The sequence below is a fragment of the Budorcas taxicolor genome, chromosome 11 (assembly GCF_023091745.1).
Source record: "Budorcas taxicolor isolate Tak-1 chromosome 11, Takin1.1, whole genome shotgun sequence".
Taxonomy (NCBI): domain Eukaryota; kingdom Metazoa; phylum Chordata; class Mammalia; order Artiodactyla; family Bovidae; genus Budorcas; species Budorcas taxicolor.
The window spans coordinates 120,276,587-120,288,093 of record NC_068920.1 but is presented as its reverse complement, the minus strand read 5'-3'; the positions used below and the strand labels follow the sequence as shown (position 1 = coordinate 120,288,093).

Genomic DNA, 11,507 nt, shown 5'->3' with positions numbered 1-11,507 from the left:
ACAACAAATGAGTCTTTTATCTACAAATATCAGCCCAATAAATTCTTTCTGCCTCCAAAGTAGTGACTGTCTCCTAGGTCAGCAAGGGTACAACCCACAAGACTTCACAGCATTTGGACTCAGAAGTTTTCTGTTTCAAGAGAATAGGAGGAAATGTGGAGATGGTGTTAATCACGAGCTTTCATGTTCAGGGTTGCAGGTCACCCTGTGCCAACCCAGTGCTCGATGCAGGATCCCAAGTGAGAAAAAGTCCTGTGTGGTCATTAATAAACTTGATTTTTTGTCTTTGTGACATACAAAGCCCTCTAAAGTGTACAGGCCTAGGACAGAGCCCTCTTTTCCCGACCTAAGGGCAATCTTACCCTGGCTTCAGTTTGGGGAAAGGATTGAGGCCTTTTTTTTCAGGATTTGCCTATGAACTGTGACTAAGGAAAATTGGTAATGGCTATCAAATGTAAAATATGCCTGTCTCTTGATACATCAACCCAGCTTTAGGGAAAATATCCCATAGAATTAAAAGAACCAATATATTAAAGTGGTGAGTGTCAGTCACTCTGTCATGTCCAGCTCTTTGCGACCCCATGGACTCAGGAGCTGGCCTGGACTCAGGACCCCAGAGGAGCTGGCCAGTCTCCTCTATCCATGGGATTCTCCAGGCAAGAATAATGGAGTGGGTAACCATTTCCTTTTCTAGGGGATCTTCCCGACCCAGGGATTGAATCCATGTCTTTTATGTCTCTTGCCTTACAGGCAGATTCTTTACCATCTGAGCCAATAGGGAAGCCCCATAATTAAAGTAGCTATGCAAAAATGTTTATCACATATATTGTTTAAAGTAAGAAAAAATAGAAAAACATCATTGATAATGCCTGGTTAAGTGAATCATGGTCCATCCATATTAGCAAATGCTATGCAACTGTTGAAAAGGTTGTTACATCTATTGACTTGGAGAGATTTATTCATATTGTCATTCATTAAACATTTACCAAGCATCAGCCATAAACCTGGTAGTCTTCTAAGTACTAGGGATACAGCAGGGAACAGGACAAGGTTTATTGCTTATGAAATCCACATCTTAATGAGGAAAGACAGACCATAAACAAATAATGAAGTAATATGTCAGATGGTGGTTAGTGCTATAAAGAATGATAAAGGTGGGACAGGAGACAGAGTCTGGAAGGAAGGGAGGGAAGGGGCTCTATGGCAACCTGGAAGAAAGGCAGCCAAGGCTGAGGAAATAGCAAGTGCAAAGACCTGCTTTGGGAGTGTGCTTGATGGGAACAGAGAGCTCAAGTAGGCCAGGGTGGAGCAGGTGAGATGAGAGAGAAGAGAGGTACAGTTGGTGTGAGTCTGTGTGTGTGTGTGTATGCCCAGATCACATAGGGTCTTGTGGCCCCTGGTGAGAATTTTGGTTTTACTCTGCATGGGGTGAGAAGCCACTGGAGGGCTTTGAGCTGAGGAGCAACAGGACCTGACTTAGGGTTGTTTTGGTTTTTTTAAAAATTAAATTAAAAAAATTTTGGCTGCACTGGGTCTTCATTGCTGCACACGGGCTTTCTCGAGTCATGGCAAGCAGGAGCTACTGTTTAGTTGTGGTGCATGAGCTTCTCATTGCAGTGGCTTCTCTTGCGGAGCATGGGTTCTGAGTGCACGGGCTTCAGTAGCTGCGGCTCGTGGGCTCTAGAGCACGGACTCAATAGCTCACTGGGCTTCGCTGCCCCATGGCATGTAGGATCTGTCCTTGCATTGGCAGGTGGATTCTTAACCACTGGATCACCAGGGAAGTCCCCTGACTTACAGTTGTAAAGTATCCCTCTGGCTACTGTGAGGACAGTAGACCAAAGAGGGCAAGACTGGAAGCAGATAAGAGTGAAAAGGCTGCTGCCCTGAGAGAGAGAGGATGGCACTTACACCAAGGTGGAAGCAGCCAGCTGGGAGAAGCAAAGGGATTCTGGATAGGTTTTGAAGAGGAATGGGGGCTGTGGATGCCATAATGGAATCGGAGGTGGGTGTGAGTAAGGAGCCAGATGGCCTTTACATTGTGTTAATGAGAAAAGCTAGTTCCACAGTAATATAATTATAGGATGATCCCATTTCTGCTCAAATAAACAACAAATAAAACACTCTCTCTGTGTGGAGAGAAGGGAATCCTCCTGCACTGTTGATGGGAATGTAAATTGGTACAGCCACTGTGGAGAACACTATGGAGGTTCCTTGAAAAAGTAAAAATAGAGCTACCATATGACCCTGCAGTCCCACTCCTGGGCCTTTATCCAGAGAAAAACATGGCTCGAAAATATACATGCACCACAATATTCATGGCAACACTTCACAACAGATAAGACATGGAGACAACCTAAATGTCCATCAGCAGAGGAATGGAGGGCTTCCCTGGTGGCTCAGAGGTTAAAGCGTCTGCCTCCAATGCAGGAGACCCGGGTTCAATCCCTGGGTCGGGAAGATCCCCTGGAGAAGGAAATGGAAACCCACTCCAGTATTCTTGCCTGGAGAATCCCATGGACTGAGGAGCCTGGTGGGCTGCAGTCCACGGGGTCACAAAGAGTCGGACACGACTGAGTGACTTGACTTTGACACATACACAATGGAATATTACTCAGCCATTAAAAAGAATGAAATAAGACCATTTGCAGCAACATGGATGGACCTAGAGAATGTCATACTGAGTGAAGTAAGTCAGACAGAAAAGGAGAAATATCACACGACATTCCTTATATCTGGAATCTAAAAAGAAATGATACAAATGAACTTACTTACAAAACAGAAAGAGACTCACAGACTTAGAAAATGAACTCATGGTTGCCAGTCGGGGGAAGGGATGGTTGAGGACTTTGGGAAGGTCGTGTACACACTGCTATATTTAAAATGGATAACCAACAAAAACCTACCCTATATAGCATGTGGAACTCTGCTCAATGTTATGTGCCACCCTGGATGGGACAGGATTTGGGGGAGAATGAATATATGTAAATGTATGGCTGAGTCCCTTCACTGTTCACCTGAAACTATCACAATATTGTTAATCGGCTACACCCCAATACAAAATGTGTTTGATGTTTAAAAAATTAAAAAGCTCTCCTCCTTGTGCCTGGATCTTCTCATCCAGCCCTAGGAGTGTATTAGTCTCCTAGGGCTGCCATAACAAATTGCTACAAACTGGGTAGCTTAAACAACAGAAATGCAGTTCTGGAGGCCAGAAGTCCAAGACAAAGATGCCATCAGGGTTGTTTGTCGTGAGGCCTCTCTTCCTGGCTTGTAGATAGCTGTCTTCTCACACGGCCTCTGCTCTGGAAGGCTCCATTCTCAAACCCTCACTGAACCTTTATTACTTCCTTATAGACCATCTCCAAATAAACACACTGGGGGTTAGGGACAAATGGGGCAGTGGGCACAATTCAGTCCCTAACAATGAGTATAGGGAAAGTTTTGAAAGGTGACCCACAAACATTAACAATGATCATCTGAGGGACAGTGGATCAGGTGAGGGTGGTTTTAGTTTGTTTGTTTTTTTCCTTTGAATAGTTTCACTGGGTACATGTCCATTCTTAAAATTTTTTGAGAAGGTATTTAATAAAGAATGACTTTAAGAGAGGGGGAAAAAGCTACCTTGGCTTAGAATTCATTTCTGCACATATTTTTAAGGCCACCACTGGCCTCTGGCTCTGAGCCTCTGTGCTTAGCCCCTGGTTCACTGCTGCCCTTGGCCAGGAAGCAAGGATACTCAGGCAAGCTCAACACTTGATCAGAAGGTTAAGAAACCCAGGAGAAAGGAAGAGGACATGACTGCCCTACCTGAACAGATGTGGAGTATCCATGACAGGACCCCTCCCTAGCCCTGCAGGTACCTTAGGGCAGAGGGTCTGAGATGACAGTGACTGTGAGGAAGGAAGGCATAGTGAGGTCAGTGTAACATCCCTCCTCTGAAGCTTTCGGTGGTCCTACCCACCTCTGCCCTACCCCATGCAAGTGACTCAGAGCTAGCTCCAGCTGGCACCTTCTGTACTCAGTGACCTTGGCCAAGCTGCTTGACTTTGCTCATCCTCAGCTGATAGTTGGTGAACATTCAGTGAAACAATACAAGGACCATTTACCTGTTTCTTCCTCTATTGAATGGGACCTGTCTCATCACGCTCTCATGGCAGCAACACCTTAGCTTGTAGCAGAACCTGCTGTGTGCTGGCACCCCAACGGTACTCCACACACAGGTTCTTTGGATCCTTATGGAGACCAGGATCCCATCTTACAGTTGAAGACAAGTAAGGCTCAGAGAAGAGAGGTAACATTCGCGAGATCACGCTGCTTACAAGAAGGAGAGCTGGGATCCAGGCCCAGCTGTCCCCACCCCAAGGCCCGAGCTCTTTCACCCCATCATGTAGCCCTCACAGGGCTGCAGAGAAGTCTACATGATTTAATTTGTATGAAACCACCTTGAGAAGCACAAAGTCCTGGGTAAACATGAGGTAATAGCTCAGCGCCAGGTCCAGAACACCCAGTGACTGCTCATGAACTCACCAGTTACCTGCTTTTATGCCCATCACTGAGTTGAGAGTCCAGCCATGTGGCTCGGTCGGTGAAGGCATATTGGGCCTTTGCTCTTGCGTCCCAGGTGTGCTCTGGGGAGGCTTCACAGTGAGGAGGGCTGCAGGGCCCCACAGAGGGCACAGCTGTAAAATAAAGTGGAACCTGTCACTGCTTAGGGTCATTCCAGCTGTAAACCTTTGCAATCCACAGAGAAGCTGCCTTGGGCTTCCTCATCTGGGAGTGGAAGCCTCACAGAAATCATGAGGCTCGTGGCTTCTAAAAAGCTCACCACAAAATACCAGAGCTCACAAATCCTGCCACGATCTCCCAAACCCAGCTCATGGTCTGACCTGCCTTCCTGTTCCAAATCTACCCTTACTTCTCTTCCTGTTCCTTATATTCTGGGAAGAAAGCCCTTCCCGCTACAGGGACTCTGCCCACAGTCCCTCTGCCTAGAACACCTGACTCAGGGGTATGAGGCCAGCTCCTCCCTGCCCTTTGAGATTCCACCTTCATGGTGAAGGGGTCTGGAATATACCATGCTGAAAATGTTTTTCCCTGAACTCCTTTTTTCTTCCTAAAAGAAGAGCCTCCCCAAAGAATTCAATTGTCATATGACTGATTCATGTTGAGGTCTGACAGAAAACAACAAAATTCTGTAAAGCAATTATCCTTCAATTAAAAAATAAATAAATTTAAAAAAAAAAAAAGAAGAACTCAACTGTCAATCTTCTCCCTAAGACTTTTGCACCAGGAAAGATTGACTTCTTTCACTCAGACAGAAGTTGCAAGGGGACAAGAAATCTCTTAGACGTTGTCACAAAACTATATCACCTCTCCCATCTGTTCTCCTGAGGGCCATATATCTTTTCTAAAAGTCATATCTTTTCCCATAAGTGCTTTTCTCCCTCTTTCCTTCCTCTATTAAGATAGTATATAGGTCTTAAATTGTAACAGCCTCTTTGAGTCACATTTTTCTGTGAACTCCTACATACATACAAGAGTAAAATTCTGTCTTTTCTCTCGCTAATTTTTTTTTTTTTTTGTCACTTTAATTCATAGGCCCCTATTACTAAACCCAAGAGGGGAGAGGAAAAGTTTTTCCTCCCTGACAGTTGTCACCACCTAAGAGGGGGTGTTCCCTAACCATTTTATCTCTGCCACTTTTCATAGCATTTATCATAACTTATGACTTTATTTATTTGTCTGCTTATTAAGTTTTTGTCTGAACTTCCATTAGAGTATAAGGTGTATGGAGGCAGGGACAGCACCTGTCCCATTCATCACTGAATACTCCTGGCCTACTATAATATTTGGCACAGTGGCACCCCCTCCAGTACTCTTGCCTGAAAAATCCATGGATGGAGGAGCCTGGTAGGCTGCAGTCCATGGGGTCGTGAAGAGTCGGATATGACTGAGTGACTTCACTTTCACTTTTCACTTTCATGCATTGGAGAAGGAAATGGCAACCCACTCCAGTGTTCTTGCCTGGAGAATCCCAGGGACGGGGGAGCCTGGTGGGCTGCCGTCTATGGGGTCGCACAGAGTTGGACACGACTGAAGTGACTTAGCTGCAGTAGCAGCAGTAGTTCATTAAATACTCAGTGAAGGAATGAATGAAGAACTCCATTCACAGCTCAGGTATGTTGAGTCTAAAGCTCATCTCAGTTCCATACTCACTCACTGAGAACTTATTAGGTGCCATGATAGTGCTCAGTGTTAGCAAGCCACAAAGATCTGCTCCCTGTCACTGGGGAAGTGAAACGAAGTGAAAGTCGCTCAGCCGTGTCCAAATCTTTGCAACCCCATGGACTATACAGTCCATGGAATTCTCAGGCCAGAATATTGGAGTGGGTAGCCTTTCCCTTCTCCAGGAGATCTTCTCAACCCAGGGATCAAACCCAGGCCTCCTGTATTGCACGCGGATTCTTTATTAGCTGAGCCACAAGGGAAGCCTGTCATTGGGAAGCTTACAAGAAAATATGCATCTGTGCTGGGTCCTATGTGGGGCAGATATGAGAAAAGAGACACAATTCCTCCCTGGAGAAGTCTCCTGATGGAGTAGGGGGAAGAGAGAATGGAAAACATGTGAAAATGAGCTTGGAAACAAATACATCTCCAAGTACAGTTACTTAGTACATAGATAAAACAGATTGTTTAGCTGTTCTCTTGGCCTTTGTTTAGAAAATAATTCATGTCATCCTGCTAATTACAATGGATGGAGCTCATGCTACTTCTCTTCATTTATACACCTGAACCTGAGGAGTGCCTGTGTCCCAAGCTCTTAGACCCACTGACAGGCATCACTGGTCCCCGCTTCACAGCTCCTAGGACAGACATGGAGATTCTAAAAAGCCTTGCAGAACAGCCTCTGTGCCTCAGTCAGGACCCCTTACGCCAGAAGGGCCAAAAGCATACTGAAGTTAACTCCTTCACCCTCCAAAAAGTAAATAAACAAGAGGGAGAGTTTATTGCAATTTTTCAGTGCACAGGAACCCAAGGGAACCCGACAGCAAGGCGAGGCCTAGTGCATGGTCTCGAGTCTTTAGATTCCCAAGCTCAGATTTCCATTCTCTCATCCTTCCACATTTGACCTCGACTCCTATATGTGGCTGACCTGTGGGCAGAAAGCCCTGGGTCAGGTGTCCATAGCCTGGTGCAATTATTCTACCTCTGGGCAAGGACGCGGGTAGCAGACCAGGCCCCTAGACCAGAGGAGACAACCCCAGAAGAGGACTGAGGTAGGTAGAGTGGTCAACCTTTGTCCAGGACTGAGAGAGTTCAATGAAGATGACTCCAGACTAAAGCCAGGAAAGTTCCAGGCAAATCCGGGTGAATTGATCACCAGTGCAGCCAACAGCACATCTGTTTCATGCCCATAATATTATTAATTCTGAGGAGCACGCTTCTGCACATTTAACATCACTGAAATTGGGATGTGTCTTAAAATCGATGGTATCCTACGACAGCTGTCAGCCAGGAAAGCAGCAAGGTTCTCCAGGAGAAGATGTGTGTTTCACAGTCACTTCTGAGGCACTACCAACATGACATGACCTTAATTTTCTGCTTGACTTTTCTAGAACATGTGTTGTTGTTTTTCAGTCACTCATGTCCATCTCTTTGTGACTCCATGGACTGCAGCATGCCAGGCTTCCCTATCCTTCTCTATCTCCTGGAGTTTGCTCAAACTCATGACCATTGAGTTGGTGATGCCATCCAACCATCTCATCCTCTCTCATCCCCATCTCCTCCTACCTTCGATTTTTCCCAGCATCTGGGTGTTTTCCAAGGAGTCGGCTCTCTGCATCAAGTGACCAAAGTATTGGAATATTTTTAGAACATACTTAAGAATGAAATCAAACCTGCATGAGGACAGACTTGTGGTTCAGATTCTCAGAATTATTTTTTCTCCTTCCACACAGTACCAGGATTAAGACATGCATGTTTGCAGCCAGTCTCTTCTTTGGGAAAATTTCTTAATCTCTGGTGTCCCAGCTCTGATGCGGAGTCTCCCTCTTCAGCGGTTTTTCTTGCTTAGCCATACATAAAAAATGGTACAGTTTACAGCTGATGATATCTCAAACTGGATGAAATATGAGTAATCAAAACCCAACAGTCTGCATGGGAGTGGGTGGGGTGGTCATTGCTGGTGCTAGAAGGAGGCACAGTGCTGGATGCCCTGGGCACTCAGGGCTGCATCCAGAGACCGTAGAAACCATCCCCTCCACCCATCCAGCCCTCTTGGTCCTCATGAGCCTTGTTCTAAGCTCAGGGGTCCCTTCATGGACCTGTACAGCCCAGCCTCTCATTCAAAAAACTCTTATTCACCTGTTTCTCCAGACAGGTTGGTGTTTGAAAACATCAATAGCTTTCCCTACATCAATGAGTGGAAAATTTCCCCCTACCCCTCTTAGTTCTTTTGGCTAGTGCAATAATTAAAGTGACACAAGGCAGGTTAATAGGAAGAAAAAACAAATTTAACTTCATATGTACAGAGATCACAATATACATGGCTATGAGACCCAAGAAGTGACCAAAGCAAGCTGCTTATATACCTTTTAGACAAAGAAACAGTAAGTCTGTAAAGAAATGACAAGACAAACAAACTTAGGTTTATGTACTAAGTAGTGAAGAAATGCGGAGAAGGCAATGGCACCCCACTCCAGTACTCTTGACTGAAAATCCCATGGACGGAGGAGCCTGGTAGGCTGCAGTCAGGGGTGGCTAAGAGTTGGACACGACTGAGCGACTTCACTTTCACTTTTCACTTTCATGCATTGGAGAAGGAAATGGCAACCCACTCCAGGGTTCTTGCCTGGAGAATCCCAGGGATGGGGGAGCCTGGTGGGCTGCTTTCCTGCTTTCAAGGGGACAGAGGAAGAACTATATCTTTCTTTGCATGGGCTGTTTCTTAAGTAACTTTAAAATCATCAATATGCCAATATTGATCACCTATCAGGAGATCCATCAGTTCCCTCTTCTGAAATATCTCTGGAAGTTTCATAATTAAAAGCTGACTTGATTGTAGAGAGTAGAATAGATTAATAGCTGAATGGTAGATTGTTCCATATCTCAATAAACCAGTTTCTCAGCCCTGAGAATAGGTCAGATCAGCTAAACTCAATTTAGGAGGCAATGATGCAGGTGGGTTCCCAAGTTTAGGCCTACAACTGGACGATCAACCAGGTATTTAATAAGAGGCATTTACATGGAAACAAAAGAAAAACAATGGCTAATAATTGGAGCAAACTGTGAACGAGTTTTTGACTTCTGAAGATAGCCAGTCAAGATGATTTCTAGATGTTAGGTTTGAAGCATCTTTAGATGGAGTGACAGCAAGCAGTTGTAATCTGATAGGTTCTCCTGGTTTGTAGTTTGAATGCCTCATGTTCTTTCTGAGGGGCCACATAGCAACAGGCATGAAGACTGTCCACACACAAGCTGCTGGACTGTTTTCTCCAAAGTTTACATCACATTGTCCAACCTTAATTTACATGGCTTCAGAAAAAGGGTGGTGTTAGTTCTCATAAGTCAGAAGGGTGGGAGATAAATTGGAAATTTTTGTTTGGAAAGTTGTAGCCAGATATCGGAAGAAACTAGAATTTTAAGATCTAGTCAGTTTACAGGTAGAAAACAAAGCTGAAACAATTAACAGAACTAGAATTTAATATTCATAAGTATATATTATAGCTTCTACTGAAAAAATCTCTCTTATAATTACCCTCATTTTTTATCAAAAATAACCATAATAAGACTACAGTAAGTACACGAACCTTCAAATTTCAAACTTTCAAAGATCCAAATAATAAATGTATTTAGTCTTATTCAGCTTGATCACACATAAAATTCCTTTTTCAAGATTCCATTTTTACAAAATTTATCCTTTAAAAATTTTTTTTCTTTTATATTGGAAGATAGTTGATTTACATTGTTAGTCTCAGGTGTATGCTGCTGCTGCTGCTGCCAAGTCACTTCAGTCATGTCCGACTCTGTGCGACCCCATGGACGGCAGCCGACCAGGCTCCCCTGTCCCTGGGATTCTCCAGGCATGAACCCTGGAGTGGGTCGCCATTTCCTTCTCCAATGCGTGAAAGTGAAGTCGCTCAGTCGTGTCTGACTCATAGCGACCCCATGGACTGCAGCCGACCAGGCTCCCCTGTCCCTGGGATTCTCCAGGCATGAACCCTGGAGTGGGTCGCCATTTCCTTCTCCAATGCGTGAAAGTGAAGTCGCTCAGTCGTGTCTGACTCATAGCGACCCCATGGACTGCAGCCGACCAGGCTTCACCGTCCATAGGATTTTCCAGGCAAGAGTACTGGAGTGGGGTGCCGTCATAGCGGAGTGATTCAGTTTCATATATACATATGTCTATTCTTTTTCAGACTCTTTTCCCATTATAAGTTATTACAGAGTCTAGAATTTAGTTCCCCATTCTATATAGTAGATCCTTGATCTATTTTATATATAGAAGTGTGTATATGCTATTCCCAGCTTCCTGATTTATCCCGCATGTCTCTCCTTCAGTAATCGTAGTTTGTTTTCTAATTCTGTGACTCTCTGTTTTGTAAATAGGCTCATCTGTATCATTTTTTTTAATTCCACATATAAATGATATTTTTCTTTCTCTGATTTACTTCAGTTAGTATGACAATCTCTGCGTCCATCCACGTTGCCACAAATGGCATTATTTCAGTCTTTTTCATAACCGCGTAGTATTCTATGGTACATATGTACCATATTTTCTTTATCAGTTTCTCTGAGATGGACATTTAGGTTCCTTGTTTGTCTTGGCTATTGTAAATAGTGCTGCAATGAACACTGGAGCACGTTTCTTTTTGAATTATGATTTTCTCTATAAATACTCCCAGTTGTATAATTGCTGGATCATATGGTAACTCTATTTTTAGTTTTTTAAGGAGCCTCCATACTGTTCTCCATAGTGGCTGTACCAATTTACATTCTCACCAACAGTGCAGGAGGGTTCCCTTTTCTCCACACCCTCTTCAATATGTATTGCTTACAGACTTTTTAATGAAGGCCATTTTGACTATTGTGAGGCGATACCTCATTGTAGCTTTGATTTGCATTTCTCTAATAGTGATGTTGGGCATCTTTTCATGTGATTTTTGGCCATCTGTATGTCTTCTTTGGAGAAATGTCTGTTTTGATCTACCTATTTTTTGATTGGGCTGTTTTGTTTTTTATATTGAGCTGCACGAGCTATTTGTGTATATTGGAGATTAGTCCCTTGGTCTCATCATTTGCAAATATTTTCTCCCATTCTGCGGGCTGTCTTTTCATTTTGTCTATGGTTCTCTTTGCTGTGCAAAAGCTTTTAAGTTTAACTTGGTTCCATTTGTTCATTGTTGTTTTTATTTTCATTATTCTAGAAGATGGATTCAAAAAGATATTGCTGCAATTTATGTCAAAGAGTATTCTGCCTATGTTTCCCTCTAATAATTTTATAG

General features: G+C 43.9%; 1 non-coding gene across 1 annotated transcript; it reads left to right on the top strand.

Moving 5' to 3' along the window:
• Positions 1 to 2,388: 2,388 nt before the first annotated feature.
• TRNAW-CCA (transfer RNA tryptophan (anticodon CCA)) lies at positions 2,389 to 2,460 on the top strand. Its single transcript has one exon. It is a non-coding gene; the product is annotated as a tRNA-Trp (tRNA).
• Positions 2,461 to 11,507: the final 9,047 nt, after the last annotated feature.